Below are 19,310 nucleotides of genomic sequence, written 5' to 3'. Positions count from 1 at the left end.
CGTAGCGATGTTATCGAACCTCACCTCTATACGTATCACACCAAGCTTATCAAGACAACTCCTTGAGTACAAGTCTTTCCTTTGGAAGTTACTAGCTACAAGCGAAGAAGAGGGATTAAGAGGAAGAAGAAGAGATATACACAAGGGAAAGTTTTTCTCCCTTGTGGTGGTCATGACAACAAAAGGGAGCACCCTCTTGTTGGTGGTGAGAGAGAGAGGAGATGGAGAGGAGGATTGAGTTTCCAAAAATTAATCAACCAAATAATGAAACTTGTTACTAATTCTCTCCCAATTATATTTATATATAATCCTCTTTAATGAGTTAGATTAGAAATCTCAATCCAACACATTATCCCTTAACCAAAAATTAGTTCATTAATCCCTTGGTTTGGTTCACAAATAAATCAAGTTAGTTCATGACTAATTCATGATTAAACCAAATATGATTCAACTCTATTATAAGAGATATAGCTCATCCGCGCTTTCATCATGACAAATATTTTCATATTTGTCTTATGTATAATCTAACCAAACATTTATCTCTTGATCTAAAAATCATAATCTTTAACTTATTTTACATCTTTTAGAGACTCGTTAGTGTATTTGACCCAATAGATTCCTGTTTTATCTTGTCCGCCCATAATTAACTACTTAGTTATAGAATGATCATGAGTGATATTTAGTAAAACATCATGATTCCCAATTAACTAAAAAAATCATAGTTGATCTTAGAATTAATTCTAAATCCTTCAGCGGCTACAGTGAGTCGTGTCTTGTTATTTTCACTTGTCTTATACCCACTTGGTTCAGAATATGATTTATATGTCTGTCCCCAGTAGACTGACTACATCACACCTAGCTCAAGAAATACTTTCTCATTCTAAGAATTCAAATTACTCGTACATGTGTATAAGAGTCTCGCATTCTTAACATGTGATGTTTTGGCCAAAGAATTTGAGTAATAATTCTAACGAGTGGTCATAGGACATACGTCTCCTCGCAAAGAGTGGTGAATCCTCTGTGGGCTATCCAAACATTTTCGAGCATTTCGACTTATACTCAATTATCTCAGGTTCACACCTCAATAAAGTGTTTGCTTAAGATATCAAAGTATAAGTCTCCATGACCAAGATGACTTGTATACCTCAAGTCGAAGAAAACTTACACTCGAACTGCAATATGAACTTCATAGGCATATCCATATATATATAGATAATCATATGAAGTCTTACAGCAAATCACTCCAATGAACTAGTTACCATAACTAACATCCACGTTTAATTCTCGACATCCCAATATTTCTAGCTAGTGAGAAAATAGTTGCTTGGCGAACCGAGTATAACCCGTGCTAGTCTTACAGAATTGATAATGTCTGAATGCATCAATTCGACGACTAGGAAAATTTCAAGACGTTCATAATTGCACATGTAGAGATAATCACTAGTTGTGATCCAATTACAATTTCTCTTATACTATGAATTCTATTGCGGATATTCAGTAAATGATTTTAAGACAATCAAATATATAATATGCACTCTAATAGTGAATCTATATTTTGTAAAAAATCATAAGGCAATTGTCCTAGGACATCTCTCAAAATCTACACTTCCACTTGGCCTAATGCCAATCGCCACAGTGTCCTAAACCGTAAGCATGGACGTGACTCTCAAACTTACTTTGTGATAGAGTCTTTGTCAAAGGATCTGCTAGTTTCCTTTCAGTAGATACTTTCTCGAATTGTATTTCTTTCCTACTAATAATCTCCCTGATCAGATAATAGCGGCGAAGCACGTATTTGGATCGCTAATGATACCTAGGTTCCTTTGCTTGTGCAATAGCTTCGGTGTTGTCGCAATTAACAGATAACGCTTCAACAACGGATGAAACTACTCCAAGTTTGGCAACGAACTTCTTGATCCAAACTACTTCCTTTACTTCTTTTGAAGCTGCAATGTATTCCGTCTCACAGGTAGAATCTGTAATAGTATCTTACTTGAAATTTTTCCAACTAACTGTGCCACCATTTAATATGAATATGAATCCAGACTAGGACTTGGAGTCATCCTTGTATATCTAAAAACTTACATCTGTATATCCGCATATGATCATATCACCATCTTCATATACCAAGAACATATCTTTAATTCTTCTCAAGTACTTAATGATCATCTTGACAACCCTCCAGTGATCCATTTTTGGATCAGACTGGTATTTGCTCGTAACACTCAGAGCATACGATATATCAAGCCTAGTACATAACATAGCATACATAATAGATACTATTGCGGACACATAAGGTATCTTATCCATACAAATCCTCTCATCTTTTGTGCGTGGATACATAGACTTCGAAATGTAAATTCCATGCCATATAGGTAAGAAACATTTCTTGGATTCAGACATGCTAAACCATTTTAGCACTCTGTCTATATATGTCGACTGTGAAAGATCAAGCAACCTTTTCGATCTATCTCTATAGATTTTCATCCCGAGGATGTAAGTTGCTTCTCCCATATCTTTCATGGAGAATGTTTGGGCAAACAAACTTTAACTGACTCAAACTGGCACATCGTTTCCTATAAGCAATATGTCATCAATATATAACATCAGGAATACAACCATGCTCCTACTAACCTTTTGATACCCATAAGAATCGTCTGGATTTTGTGAGAATTAGTATTTGAAATGGATATATGGAATACGACCACACTCCTAAATGAGACCTAAACTCTGGAAGGTCCGAATGCATCAATTCGATAGTTAGAGAAATTTCAATACGTTCATAATTGCACATGTAAAAATAATCACTAGTTGTAATCCAATCACAATTTCTTTCATGCTATGAATTATATTACGGATATTCAGTAAATGAGTTTAAGGCAATCAAACATATAATATGTCCTCAAATAGTAATCTATATTTAGTAAAAATCGTAAGGCGATTGCCTTAGGACATTCCTCAAAATCTAACACTCCCACTTGGCCTAATGTCAATTGCCATGGTATCTTAAACTGTAAGAATAGACTTAACTCTCAAACTTGCTTTGTGGTAGAGTCTTTGTCAAAGGATCTACTAGTTTCATTTTAGTGGATATTTTCTCAAGCTGTATTTCTTTCTTACTAATGATCTCCCTGATCAAATAATAGCGGCGAAGTAAGTGTTTTGATCACTGATGAGACCTAGGTTCCTTTGCTTATGCAATACCTCCGGTGTCGTCACAGTAAACAAGTAACGCTTCAACAGCGGACAGAACTACTCCAAGTTTGGCAACAAATTTCTTGATCCAAATTGCTTCTTTTACTATTTCCAAAGCTGTAATGTATTCCGTCTCACAGGTAGAATCTGTAACAGTGTCTTGCTTAGAGCTTTTCCAACTAACTGTGCCTCCATTTAATATGAATATGAATCCAAACTAGGACTTTGAGTCATCCTTGTACATCTGGAAACTTGCATCTGTATATCCGCATATGATCATATCACCATTTCCATATACCAAGAACATATCCTTAATTCTTTTCAAGTACTTAAGGACCATCTTGACAGTCGTCCAGTGATCCATTTTTGGATCAGACTGGTATCTGCTCGTAATACTCAGAGCATACAATACATAGAGCCTAATACATAACATAACATATATGATAGATCCTATTGCGGACGCATAAGATATCTTATCCATGCAAATTCTCTCGTCTTCTATGCTTGGATACATAGACTTCGAAAGGTGAATTTCATGCCTCATAGGTATGAAACATTTCTTGGACTCAGACATGTTAAATCATTTTAACACTCTGTCTATATGTCAACTGTGAAAGACCAAACAACTTTTTCAATCTATCTCTATAAATTTTCATCCTGAGGATGTAAGTTGCTTCTCCCGTATCATTCATGGAGAATGTTTTGGACAACCAGACTTTAACTAATTGGAATTGGCACATCGTTTCCTATAAATAATATGTCATCAACATATAATATCAGAAATATGACCACACTCCCACTAACCTTTTGATACACACAAGGATAATTCATCTTCTAAATGAAACCTAAACTCTGGAAGGTCAAGTCAGTTGAACTTCTCAATGCAATTGTTCTAGTAACACCATCATCTGTGCATGCACTTGGATATATGCTTTCAGCTTTTGCATTAATTGACTTTGTGTGTACAAGCAGTCCAAACTTTGGAGATGAAATAGTTGCTAGTGGTGGTGGAGTAGCCATGGGAAGATTGGAAGATGTCCTTTTCGCTGCTACATTCTTCATCTGGATGGAAAAATTATAAAATTCAAATACAATAAACATAATATTCATCGTGCTATAAAGGAAGTGTTTTGGGAAATTCCTATAAACATGAGCAAATCCATCTCTAATTAATATAAGTTATAAATGCTTCACTCATATTTTGGAGTTGGATAAATACATCTACCTGTAAATAAAACCAGGGGGTTCAACATGCATAGAACAGCAATATATACAAATGAAAGGAACAATATTAAAAGTATTTGGAACAAGGAATTCACCTTGGGATAGAGTCGAGCAATTACATAGAGTTTGTATAAAATACGATCATCACCTTCAGTTAAGCATATTGACAACTATATCGGTAGTGGTCAAAGGAAAAAATCAGAAGGTATTAATGTATTCAAAATTTATTTTACCAATCTTGAAGAATAAAAATCAGTCCATGATTCAAATAAGTTTCCAATAAAGAGACGACGCTTTATAGTTGTACCTTGGAGTTTCACTCATTCATGCAAAACAGTTTTAACCATATCAAAGATATAAACTTTAACTAATATCAAAGATATAAATTTCATTAAAAGAGCAAGCTCAAAATGTGCTTAAATTTGGTATTAGAGAGAAAACATTGGGAATACTGATAAAATTTTGGAACGTAGGAATTGCCTCGTTCAAGTAAAGCTAGCCAATTGGTATTTGTATAACAGGAGCATAATAAGATGGACTGTAGAAAAAAAAAAGCACAATTTCTTACCTTTAATAAAAATAATACAAGACAATAAAACAATCTTGACTCTACCAAATCAAGGCGATTTTATAACAATACAAGGCATAATCAACCCAGTACTATGTGGAAGGAATATGAACAAGGAATATAAACGCTCATCTAACATCATTGAAAAATATAATAGACCACAAAAATCAAGAAAAATTACCTTTATTCCGCTTCGTTCAAATGCCATTTCTGTTGGCGGCATCTGGTCTCTCACATCCATCGCGATGGTGAGTGGATGTAAATCACTGACAGTGCGATAAATGAGAGGCACGTCAACGATAGAAGAATGATTGAGAATTGGTCAAAACCCTAATTATGATTTTCATGAGAGAACAATTCATGCACTTGCCCCCGTTTGAGGTAGCTGCGGGCATCCTTGTGATCGAGAGAGGCGACCTCGGGGCCGCTGCCTGAGGCGGCCGTGGGCGTCCTCACCATAGCGCGAGGGGCAATGGGAGTCCCTCGCCACAGCGCGAGGGGGCCTTCACCGTCCTCGCCACAACACAAGGGGGCCGCCAACAACAACGTCGCAGCGCGAGGCGGCCGCCGATGGCCTTTCCGGCACGCGAGGTAGCCGCCGACTCCTCACCGTAGCAAGAGTCGCGCGACATCGGGAGTCAAGAATGCGACGGAGAAGTTAGGCTACGAAGAAGGGAAACAAAAAATTGGCGGCAATTTATCAAAGGGCGCACTTGAAAATCTGAATTTACCAAAAGACGTATACTACTTTGGTATTTACCAAAGAGCGCACTTTTTTAAAAACATTTCCTATTTTATCCTCCTGATAATTTGACTTTTTCTATTGTTTTTCTTTTTTTCATTATATTTCTCTCATTTCTCTCTCTCCTCCGTCGGCAGAATATAGGAATAACATTAGTCAATCTTTAATCACATTTTAATACATTTGAAGAAGCCAAAATAAATAATGGACACCATATTTGGACTCCTTGTAATTTTAGAAATTCATAGGAACTGAAATGGGTGCAATCGGAGCTTTCTAGATCGATTAGTGGGTTTCGGTCAAAACCCACTAATGGACCTAGAGAGCTCCGATTGTACTCATTTCAGTTTCTATAGATTTCTAAAATTACAAGGAGTTCAAATATGGTGTACATTATTTATTTTGACTTTTTATAGATGTTAACAAGTAAAATCAAAGAATCGGCATAAAAGCCCACGTCGGGCCTGATATGGAATCATGTTGGGCCTGATTTGAGTCCATATCAGGCCTAATATGGGTTTTTTTGCTGATTCTTTGATTTTACTTGTTAACATCTATAAAAAGCCAAAATAAATAATGGACACCATATTTGAACTCCTTGCAATTTTAGAAATCCATAGAAATTGAAATGGCTGCAATGGGAGCTCTCTAGGTCCATCAGTGGGTTTTCACCGAAACTCACTGATTGATCTAGAAAGCTCCAATTGCACCCATTTCAGTTTCTATGAATTTCTAAAATTACAAAGAGTGAAAATATGGTGTCAATTATTATTTTTGGCACTCCTAGTGGTGGACCAGAGGTTTTGAAAAATCCTAAATCTCTCTTTCTTTTTTTTTTCCTTTTTTTTTTGTTTAGGCCTGATATGAAGAGATATCATGCCCACGTTTGGCCTGATATCTCCCCATATCAGGCCCAATGTGGGCCTGATATGGGAGATATCAGGCCTAGTCACAACATAAAATAAAAAAATAAAAAAAAAGAAAACCTCTGGTCCACCACTAGGAGTGCCAAAAATAATAATGGACACCATATTTTAACTCCTTGTAATTTTAGAAATTCATAAAAACTGAAATGGGTACAATCGGAGCTTTCTAGGTCGATCAGTGAGTTTCAGTCAAAACCCACTGATGGACCTAGAGAGCTCCGATTGCACCCATTTCAGTTTCTATGGATTTCTAAAATTGCAAGGAGTTCAAATATGGTGTCCATTATTTATTTTAACTTTTTTATAGATGTTAACAAGTAAAGTCAAAGAATCGACATAAAAGCCCACGTTGGGCCTGATATCATTCCATATCAGGCCCACGTTGGGTCTGATTTGAGTCTATATTAGGCCCAATGTGGGCTTTTTTGTCGATTCTTTGATTTTTGCTTGTTAACATATATAAAAAGCCAAAATAAATAATGGACACCATATTTGAACTCCTTGTAATTTTAGAAATCCATAGAAACTGAAATGGGTGCAATCGGAGCTCTCTAGGTCCATCAGAGGGTTTTGACCGAAACCCACTAATCGATCTAGAAAGCTCCGATTGCACCCATTTCAGTTTCTATGAATTTCTAAAATTACAAGGAGTGAAAATATGGTGCAAATTATTATTTTTGGCACTCCTAGTGGTGAACCAGAGGTTTTGAAAAACCCTAAATCTCTCTTTCTTTTTTCTTTCTTTTTTTTGTTTAGGCCTGATATGAAGAGATATCATGCCCACGTTAGGCCTGATATCTCCCCATATCAGGCCCAATGTGGGCCTGATATGAGAGATATCAGGCCTATTAATAACAAAAAATAATAAAATAAAAAAATAATAAAATAAAAAGAAATAAAGAGAGATTTAGGATTTTCAAAACTTCTGGTCCATCACTAGGAGTGCCAAAAATAATAATGGACACCATATTTTCACTGCTTGTAATTTTAGAAATTCATAGAAACTGAAATGAGTGCAATCGGAGCTTTCTAGATCGATCAGTGAGTTTCGGTTAAAATCCACTGATGGACCTAGAGAGCTCCGATTGCACCCATTTCAGTTTCTATGGATTTCTAAAATTGCAAAGAGTTCAAATATGGTGTCCATTATTTTTTTGACTTTTTATATATGTTAACAAGTAAAAATCAAAGAATCGACAAAAAAGTCCACATTTGGCCTGATATAGACTCAAATCAGGCCCAACGTGGCCCTGATATGGAATGATATCAGGCCCACGTTAGGCCTGATATGATTCCATATCAGGCCCGACGTGGGCTTTTATGTTGATTCTTTGATTTTACTTGTTAACATCTATAAAAAAAACCCAAAATAAATAATGGACACTATATTTGAACTCCTTGTAATTTTAGAAATCCATAGAAACTGAAATGGGTGCAATCGGAGCTCTCTAGGTCCATCAGTGGGTTTTGACCGAAACCCACTGATCGACATAGAAAGCTCCGATTGTACCCATTTCAGTTTTTATGAATTTCTAAAATTACAAGGAGTTAAAATATGGTGTCCATTATTATTTTTGGCACTCCTAGTGGTGGACCAGAGGTTTTGAAAATCCTAAATCTCTCTTTATTTCTTTTTTTTTATTTTTTTTATTTTATGTTGTGACTAGGCCTGATATCTCCCGTATCATGCCCACATTGATACAACAAAAAAAAAAAAAAAGAAAAAAGAGAGATTTAGGGTTTTCAAATGCTCTGGTCCACCACTAGGAGTGCCAAAATAATAATCGACACCATATTTTCACTCCTTGTAATTTTAGAAATTCATAGAAACTGAAATGCAGGCGACCCGATCGATCGGTGGGTTTCGTCGTCACCACCGATGAACCTAGAGAGCTCGATTGCACCCATTTCAGTCATGGATTTCTAAAATTGCAAGGAGTTCAAATATGGTGTCCATTATTTTTTTGACTTTTTATATATGTTAACAAGTAAAAATCAAAGAATCGACAAAAAAGTCCACATTTGGCCTGATATAGACTCAAATCAGGCCCAACGTGGGCCTGATATGGAATTCAGGCCCAACGTGGGCCTGATATGGAATGATATCAGGCCCACGTTGGGCCCAACGTGGGCTTTTATGTCAATTCTTTGATTTTACTTGTTAACATCTATAAAAAAACCAAAATAAATAATGGACACCATATTTGAACTCCTTGTAATTTTAGAAATCCATAGAAACTGAAATGGGTGCAATCGGAGCTCTCTAGGTCCATCAGTGGGTTTTGACCGAAACCCACTGATCGACCTAGAAAGCTCCGATTGTACCCATTTCAGTTTTTATGAATTTCTAAAATTACAAGGAGTTAAAATATGGTGTCCATTATTATTTTTGGCACTCCTAGTGGTGGACCAGAGGTTTTGAAAACCCTAAATCTCTCTTTATTTCTTTTTTTTTATTTTTTTATTTTATGTTGTGACTAGGCCTGATATCTCCCATATCAGGCCCACATTGGGCCTGATATGGGGAGATATCAGGCCCACATTGGGCCTGATATGAAGAGATATCAGGCCCAACGTGGGCATGATATCTCTTCATATCAGGCCTAAACAAAAAAAAAGGAAAAAAAAGGAAAGAGAGATTTAGGGTTTTTCAAAACCTCTGGTCCACCACTAGGAGTGCCAAAAATAATAATTGACACCATATTTTCACTCCTTGTAATTTTAGAAATTCATAGAAACTGAAATGGGTGCAATCAGAGCTTTCTAAATCGATCAGTGGATTTCGGTCAAAATCCACTGATGGACATAGAGAGCTCCGATTGCACCCATTTCAGTTTCTATGGATTTCTAAAATTGCAAGGAGTTCAAATATGGTGTTCATTATTTATTTTGGCTTTTTATAGATGTTAACAAGTAAAATCAAAAAATCAGCAAAAAAGCCCACATTGGGCCTGATATGGACTCAAATCAGGCCCAACATGGGCCTGATATGGAATGATATCAGGCCCACGTTGGGCCTGATATGATTCCATATCAGGCCCAACGTGGGCTTTTATGTCGATTCTTTGATTTTGCTTGTTAACATCTATAAAAAACCAAAATAAATAGTGTACACCATATTTGAACTCCTTGTAATTTTAGAAATCCATAGAAACTGAAATGAGTGCAATCGGAGCTCTCTAGGTCCATCAATGGGTTTTGACCGAAACCCACTAATCGACCTAGAAAGCTCCGATTGCACCCATTTCAGTTCCTGTGGATTTCTAAAATTGCAAGGAGTCCAAATATGATGTCCATTATTTATTTTGGCTTCTTCAAATGTATTAAAATGTGATTAAAGATTGACTAATGGTATTCCTATATTCTGTCGACAGAGGATAGAGAGAAGTGAGAGAAATATAATGAAGAAAAGAAAAACAATAGAAAAAGTCAAATTATCAGGAGGGTACAATAGGAAATGTTTTTAAAAAAGTGCGTTCTTTGGTAAATATCAAAGTAGTGTACGCCTTTTGGTAAATTAAGATTTTTCAAGTACGCCCTTTGATAAATTGCCGAAAAATTGGGAAAAAAATTAAATAGGATTAATAAGTTTAAAGAAAAAATAAAATTTTATTTTTATTTTTACAAAATATATGAAATATTATTTTAAATCTATTTTATATTTTATTTGTAATCTTTATTTATAAAATCTATTTTGGTTATCTCAAATTCATTTTATATTACATTTCAAATTTAATTGTAATTTATGAAACAAATTTTATTTCTCTCATAAAAATCTATTTCTAATTTGTAATCTATTTTTATTTTGTTTATAACCTGTATTTAGTTTTATTTATAAAATTTTATTTGCAATTTCGTTACAAATTCATTTCAAATTCTGTCTCAATTTTTTAAAATATTATATTTTATTAAAGTAAAATGGATTAGTAATTCCGTAACACATGTACCTCTAATTTATATAAATCTGAAATAGATTTTATTTTCATTTAAAAAAATTATCATTAATTTATAGAAATTTGAAATAGATTATTTTCTGTCTCAATTTTTTATTAAATTTTAAATGAATTTTGTGACATAAATTATAGGGTTTATATTTATTTTTGTTTATAAAAATTTATTTACAATTTTGTCTCAAATTCACTTCAAATTCTATCTCAAATTTTTTTTCCAAATATTATATTTTATAAAAGTGGAACGGACTAGTAATTCTGTAGTAAATCTGTCTCTAATTTATCTAAATCTAAAATAGATTTTAATTTTGTCTCAAAAATCTGTTTCTGAAACCTTGTTTCTTATAGTGAAGTACCAAAATATTTGCAGGGTGAAGCTATTTTAACTACTACATGTTTAATTAATAGAATGTCATCTAAAGTTCTATAATTTAAGACTTCATTCAATACATTTACAACATATTTTCCTACTATTTGTCTTTCGGCTAATTTACCATTAAAAATATTTAGTTGCATAACTTTTATTCATGAACATAGGATAACCGAAAAACTTGAGCCAAGGGCAAGGAAATGTTTTTTCGTGGGTTACTCCCCTATGAAAAAAGGTTATAAGTGTTATGATTTGAACTAAAAAAAAAAATTTATGACAATGGATGCCACATTTTTGAAACATAGTCCTTTTTAAGAAAACTCATCTTCAAATGGAGAGTTCAAGGGAATATTCATTTACTAACTTTAATAATATATTTTTGTCAAATGATATGTTGAGTTTGAACCTACTACCTCTGAACAAGTAACACATGACCAAGGATCTGTTAGTGCAGGTTATATTGATAATCGAATTTTGATGTATGACAAATAAGTTAAAATTAGATGTGTTGTTTGTCTAACCTTTCTACCAAGTGTGCAGGAGTTGATGGGTCTGAAGGACCTAACACTAGGCTGAAATTAGCTAAGTCCGCAGGATCCGATAGCTGGTGGGAAATCCAACTAGGTTCGTGGGACCCGATAGTTGGTGTGAAGTCCATATAGGTCCGTGGAACCCGATATCTAATGAGAAGTCCAGTTGGGTCCGTGAGACCTGACAATTAACTGAAGTCTAGTTGAGTCCGCGGGGTCTGACAACTGGCAGAAAGATCTGGTAGATCGAAGACAAATCAAGCGACTGCAGCTGTTAAGTAAGAGGTAAGCAATTGGAGGAGAGATCCAGTGAGGACGTGTTCCCGATTGAGGGAACTATAGGTGTCGGTCCAACTTAGGTCTATTTAGAAAACCTAAGTTGAAACTGGCCTTGACTAGATCCTGGTCTCGAGGAGACATGATCTAATTACTACTACTATCCTGCTAATTTATGCTAACTTTATTTTGCAGGATAAACATATTTTTATTTATTCGGACTAACTCTTTTTTGCAGGAAGAATTGCGAAAAAGGGGAGTCTGGGAGTCCGGAAGGGATCCGAGCCCTCGGAGCTGGTCCAGGCACCCGAACCAACTCACCTGGGTGGGTGTTTGGGTGATCCGGGCGTCCAGAGTTGGTCCAAGCGGCCACACCAGAAAAGTTATCCCGAAGCTGAGTTGAAGCGCGACGATTGGTCGAACTCATGTCAACGGTCCAGGCGCCTAGAGGGGTTCCAGGCGCCCAAAATGGGTTTATGTAAGGGTCTTCGACCAGTAGCTTCAGAACATCATCTGCTAAGACTTTCCTTCCTGAGCACTGCTTCAAAAAGGCTCCGACGATGCTGTAACGCTCCACCGACAATCGGACATCAAGCTTTACTTAGTTTTCTTTGTTGTCAGTAATCTTTCATATATAGTTCTTGTACTTCATTATTGTATCTTTTCAAACTATTAGTGGATTACCCAATAAAAGGGCTCGATGAGTGCAGGCCTTGGAATATGAGTTGTCAAAGGCTCCGGACCAAATAAAAAATTACTTGTGCTAGCGCATGCTTGTCTTCTTCCTTCTAGTTTCCTTCTTTTTATTCTGCTGTGTAATTCATTTTAACTCTTGATTTTTGAAAAATATTATTCACCCCCCTATAGCATATTTACGGTCCTACAAGATCATTCTTTGAAACTCCTTCATAATAAGTGATGTTTCCACTGAATCTAGACTTACATTTGACAATAAAAATTTTCAAAAATTAAATTATGAAAAACCTAGTACAATGCCACAACATGATATGACAAGTAACAGATTCAAGGAAAAGAAACAAATTTGGAAAGAAATCATCTACATGAGAAAGGATCATCAAAAAGGGAAAGATGAATCATCACTATAGCATAGCCGTGATTCTTAGCCGAGGGAGAATCTTCATCCTAGTACTGATAATTCTCTTCCAAGGTCTTATAGTTAATCTGAGTCTGACATACTAATAGCTCTTCGGAAAGGTGACAGATCTTGTACCAAACATCCTATATCAATGTTTGTGTCATATTTAAATTTATCTTCATCTCTTGTTACTTTTTGTTCACAGTTATCTTGTGTAGACATTCCTAAAAATGTATAGGAGGTCCTACAAGTTCCAAAGTGGAAGGAAGTTGTGCTTGAGAAGATGAGCGCTCTTGAGAAGAATAATACTTGGAAGATTGTTACACTACTAACAGGGAAAAATATTGTGGGATGTAAGTGGAATTTCATTATTTAGTATAACTTAGATTGATCAGTGGAGAGATATAAGGCTATATTAGTAGCCAAAGGATTCACTCAAAACTTAGCTAACCTAGTTTGGGGATATTAAAACTTGTATAGAATTATAACATGAAAATGAAAAGAAAAGAAAGCATGTTGTTTTCAGGTGACAAGGGAGAGCTTAGCTAACATCACGTAGAATCAAGGAATGTATCGGCACCTTGCTTGCTACAGAGGTTGCTGCTGCGAAGAGGGAGGTGTGTTGTGTAGGTGGTGGAAGCGGTGGAAAGGAAGGAAAGGAGGTGAGATGGAGGAAAGGCTGCCTGCGATGTTGAGACGATGGGGAGAGGAAAAGGGTCGGCTGTCGAGAGATAGGGTGGCGATGCGGAGAGGAAAAGGGTCGTCTGTGGAGAGATGCAGAGGCGATGATGAGAGGAAAGTTTGGTGACGAGCGGCTGCATGCGGAAAGGGAAAAGTTTCGTGACGAGTGGCTATGTGCAGAAAGGGGAGAGCTTTATGACGAGTAGCTCCTCTACGGAAATGAGGAGGAGAAAATAAGGCAACGTTTGATTTGTAAATTTTTTATTTTTATTTTTTAAGAAAATAGAAAATATGGTTTAGTTGGTAATTTTTATATTTATTTTCTAAAAAAAAAGATGATAGGGTGATAAAGATATACTCCCAAAAATAAGTCAAAGTAGTGAAAATTGGCTGACGTTGAGGTCAAGTCAAAAGGTTAAAGTCGCATGGATGAACCACGAAACTACATACTACGGATCGTGCAAGTTTGGCCGACAGGCCTCAAAGATGGTCGGACGTGAAAGGCCGACCAGACCGTCCAAATAGCCATCCTCCGTAACTTGCAACTGAGATCAAGAGTCAAATACTAAGTTACCCGGCCCACCATCCTTGTCGATCGGACTTTAAGTCCGATCAAACACAGTGCGCCTCTCTGACAACATGAAAGCCAAGTAAAGAACATATTGGTAGCTTTACTCTGTACGACTGAGTTGGCGACATGCCAGTCGAGTGGCGGCCGATTGACCTACAGTGAGACCCACATACATGTCCTGTCGTACTCTATTGAAAGTTTGTGCCAAAAAGGGTAGAGAATATCCCGTCAGCAAATCATCTTTAGAAGCTTCCAGCTTGTCAACTCATAGTGATTCGCGGGCTTATTTGAGGAAAGGTGTCAGAGGCACTTTATGGTCTATCCTTTCTTAGAAATGCTTTGGAAAATATGTTAATATTTTGAGATGCGTGCACAATGCAATAGACACACTATAGAAAAGGTCTCCATCTACAAGCAGAGATATGTGAGGCTTCTTACTTGCACACGTCTTTCACTACAATTTATTTTCTTCCTCTATGAGACCAAGCACTAACTTAAGCGACAAAGGGTCAATACTAGGGATCCCTTCCTTAGCCCGATACTAACACTTCTTGTCTTGTAGGACAACACGGAGTCTTCACTGAGTCAATAGTAGAGTCACACGCCAGCTCATTGTCTTTACCGATTTAAGATAAAATGAGGAGATTAGTTTATAAGAAAATAGAGAAGGTTAAAAGTTATTTTATGAGAAAAAGAAAAACACTTATTTAAAAAAAAAAATAAAAATAGAAACAAACCACTCTCTATATAATCAGGTTTAGGGACGGTCTAGTAGCTAGCGCATGAGGTGTTGCCATCATGAGGTCTGGGATTCGAATCTCGATAAAGTTAAGGTAAATATTTCACTTATGTGCTAGTCACTATTTAAAGGCTAGTAGTCGTCCATAATTTACCTCCTCTGTGTTGGTCCTGGGACAAGGGCGCTGAGAACGAGCGTATTCGTCTTTTGCCATCAGGTTTAGGAGTTTAAATAATTATATAATTTTTATAATAATATTTATCAAATATGTTTGATAAAGTCTAATTTGATATTAATTTTTTTAAAAACAATATTTTTGATAAATAGCATTATAATGTGTTTTTAACAACACTGTAATATCGTCCAGAAAATATCACACTAGACTTTTTTTTTTTATAGTTCGTTATTTCATTCTCTTTTTCTAGATGGGATCTTGAGGGAAAGAATTTCGTTGGCACCAATCTGAAACAATATACAATGCATATGGTTCTAGTAAATCGAAAACACTCTCTTCGCACTGCAATTTCCCTTTTACAATGCCAAAATAAAAGAATTAAAATTAAACTGGTATCTTCATCCATTATTTAATTAGAAGACTCGTTCCAGTTAAAAACAAAAACAAAAAAAAATTGTTTCACGAATTCGATATCAAATACTGACGATAGTTATCCCATGCTTCTAAATGTCCTCTATAAATTTTTGTACATTAAAAAAAATGGATTCAAAGATGGGTTCAATGAATGGAAATGAAAAACTACCATTATAATACATTTTGATCAAAAATACTAAAAATTGGATAAGTTGTTTGAATTTTAATAATTTTGATTAAGATTTTGATAAAACAATTAAAAGGAATTTTTATTAAGTTAGATCAATTTTAATTATTTTATAGTAATTTTAATAATATTTGAATAATTTTAATAATATTTGAATAATTTTAATTAATATCATAATAATTTTAACTAAGCGTGTTTTGAAAGTAAAAAATGTTAAAAAAAAAATTTTAATGAGACACACTGATCATAATAAAACATACCTTTCTAATTTTAAACTTTTTTCCTGTTAAAATGATAAATCCTTTTTAATTTAAAATGATGTATAGTTTTCTTGTTTTTTAAGTCAAACCATTTGAAAACCCGTTCTGAAAATCACGGGTATTTTTTAGATAATAGGACGGACTTTTACTGATGTTGTTATCATGAGATTTGAAATTTAAATATTAATATAGTCGGTGTAGATATCTCCCTTATGTGTTAGTCATTATTTCAAAAGTTAATAGTCATTCGTGATTTACTTCCTTCGTATTGATCATGAGACAAATTAGTGAAGTCCCCTCGGGGTGGTGTGATGGTTAAGACATGGGGTGTTGCCACATGAGGTCTTGGGGTCGAAACTCGGCGTGATCGAGCATAACCTCCCCCATGTCTTGACTATTTGTACTAATGGCTAGTAGTCACCCGTGATTTACCTCCTTCGTGTTGGTCTAGGGACGGATTGGCGGGGGCACTGGGGGCGAGCAAATCGCCTTTTTACCACATGAGACAAATTAGTGAAGGTTGAGACGAATATATTTACCTTTTTACCACCAGGTTTAGGAGTTTAACTAATTATATAATTTTTATTAATAAATTAATAGCAATATTTATCAAATATGTCCGGATAAAGTCTAATTTGATATTTATTTTTAAAAAAAATATTTTTGATAAATATTACAAGGTGTTTTTAACAACACTGTAAAATAAGTATCCTCCACAAAATATCACACTAGACTAATTTTTTTATAGTTCGTTATTTCATTCTCTTTTTCTAGTAAATCAAAACACTCTCTTCGGACTGAAATAACAATGCAATGAAATAATTCTACTGTGATATTTTGTGGACGATAAAAAAATATAATGCATATGGTTCTAGTAAATCAAAACACACACTCTCTTCGGACTGCAATTGTCACATCCTGAGAAAGTTCTTATTCGAAGAAATTTTGACAGTACTTCTCTTGTACGAGTGACAATCTGAAATATTTTTACAGACACAATATACATCAGTCACAAGTGGCTGGAATATATACACAACCACGCAATTATATATGCAGCTTACTCGGCTGATACCACAAAAATACAACCACGCAGTTATATATAAATCTAACAACTCACTCTACTGTACCAAAACTAAACACAGCGGAAATCCAATAGACAATACATACAACTATAAACAAAGACTACTAGCTGTTGGTGCGGGAAGCATCCGACGATCGAACCTTAGTTTTGATAATGGCAAAGGATTCAAAGTTAAGTTTGTGTGCAATCTAACAATATTTGAATGAGTGTTTCAGGAAAGTCCTAGCTGCGGTTAGGCAGGTGAAAAACCCTAAGGGGTGGTAACCTTAGGTCCTAGAGGGCGGTAACCCTAGGTGGAGGAAAACCCTAAGGGGTGGTAACCTTAGGTCCTAGGGGGCGGTAACCCTAGGTGGAGGAAAATCCTAAGGGGTGGTAACCTTAGGTCCTAGGGGGTGGTAACCCTAGGTGGAGAAAAACCCTAGGGGGCGGTAACCCTAGGTCCTAGGGGGTGGTAACCCTAGGCGGAAAGTCCAGTCGGTCTGGAGGACCTGACTGGCATCAGGTAATCTCTCCTGAGGGGAGTAGGTGAGGACGCGTTCCCCGTAGAGGGAACAGTAGGCGTCGGGTCGACCTAGGGTTTCCGGTTGGGAATCCGAAGTCAGATTCGGACAGTCCGAAGACTGTCGTTTATTCCTTACTGTGTTTTATCATATTCTAACACTATCTTGCAGGGTATTTTGCTCGGACTAACCTTTGTTTGCAGGCGAGGAACCTGCTGGAAAAAGGTGGTCCGGGCGCCCGGGACCAAACTCTATCCCCTGTGCGACTTTACCACGTGTAGCAACCTAGTTGGCTGGCCACGTCACACTCCAGGTGCCCGGAAAGGTCCCAAGCGCCCGGAACCAAATATAAAAAGAGGGTCGAGGGTGCAGCCAAAGGACAACAATTCAACAAGCTTTCCTTCTGCTGTGTGCTGCTCAAGAAACGACTCTAAAGTGCTGTTACAGTCGCCGACGACCTAAAGCTTCAGTTATTATTTTGTTGTCGGTATTATTTCAATTCCAGTTGTACTTATTTCCTTGTACTTATTCACGATATTATAGTTGTTGCCCACCGGAAGCGATCAAGGATCGCGGGCATTCGAGTAGGAGTCGCCTTAGGCTCCGAACGAAGTAATTCCCTGTGTCTCTGTGTTTGACTGTCTTTATTCCGCTGCTTATTACTCTATTAGCTTCACGTACGATTTACGGATTTCGAAAAACGAAATAGCCACGAGCGCTATTCACCCCCCCCCCCTCTAGCGCTTTCGATCCATCAATTGGTATCAGAGCAGGGTCATTTTGAATCGGTGCAACCACCATTCAAAATATTTTTTCGTGGTATTTATTTTTTTCCGGAGTCGATTAGAATTTAGCCTCATAGCTATATTCTAATTCTTTTTCGCTCGAATCGGTTTTTCTCGGAATTGGTGCAACACCACCCGAGTTCATGGTCCATTTTTTTTCTTACCGCACTACTAAGCCAGGACCAAGTCTTGGGAAATTTTTTGGTTGTTTTTTCGCTTTAGGTAAAACTGAAATGGCTCTTCAAGAAGGCTACAGTACTGCCCTCCCTCCTCTGTTCACCGGAGACGACTTCGGGTACTGGAAGGGTCGAATGGAGGCATATCTCCATACTCACTTTGAAGTCTGGATGATTGTCAAAACCGGATTCAAACTACCATCTGACAGTGCCGGCAAACCACTACCGTACGAGGACTGGGATGCACCCTTAATCAAGAAAGTGGAAGCTAATGCCAAGGCAACCTGCACCCTCCAGTGTGACCTATCAAAAGAAGAACTCAACCGCGTCGGCCCCTTCAACAATGCCAAAGAATTATGGGAGAAACTAATTGAACTTCATGAAGGGACATCCGACACCAAGGTAAGTAAAAGAGACCTAATTTTTAATAAATTATTTAACATCAAATTGCAGGAAGGTGAAACAGCTGCCCAACTCCATGCCCGGATTCAAGACCTGCTCAATGGGCTTCATGCAATTGGACAAAAGGTAGACAACCGGGACATAATAAGGTATTCTCTAAACGCATTTCCAAGGAACACCTTGTGGGCATCCATGGTAGATGCCTACAAGGTCTCCAAGGACTTATCTATCATTAAATTAGATGAACTGTTTGCAGAACTCGAACTTCATGAACAAACTAATGCACGCCCGACCGAGAAAGGGTTGGCTTTGGTTGCAGGAACAGGGAGATCGCGTGAGTCAAAAATCAAGCGAAGAACCGAACCTGAATCAGAAGAAGAACCAGATTCAGAAGACGACGATGAACTTACCACCGAGTTCGTCAACTTAGTAAAGAAGCTCTGCAAAAAGAAGGGCTTCAAC

Source organism: Zingiber officinale, chromosome 7A (genome assembly GCF_018446385.1).
Source record: "Zingiber officinale cultivar Zhangliang chromosome 7A, Zo_v1.1, whole genome shotgun sequence".
Lineage (NCBI taxonomy): Eukaryota > Viridiplantae > Streptophyta > Magnoliopsida > Zingiberales > Zingiberaceae > Zingiber > Zingiber officinale.
This window is presented reverse-complemented; position numbering follows the sequence as displayed.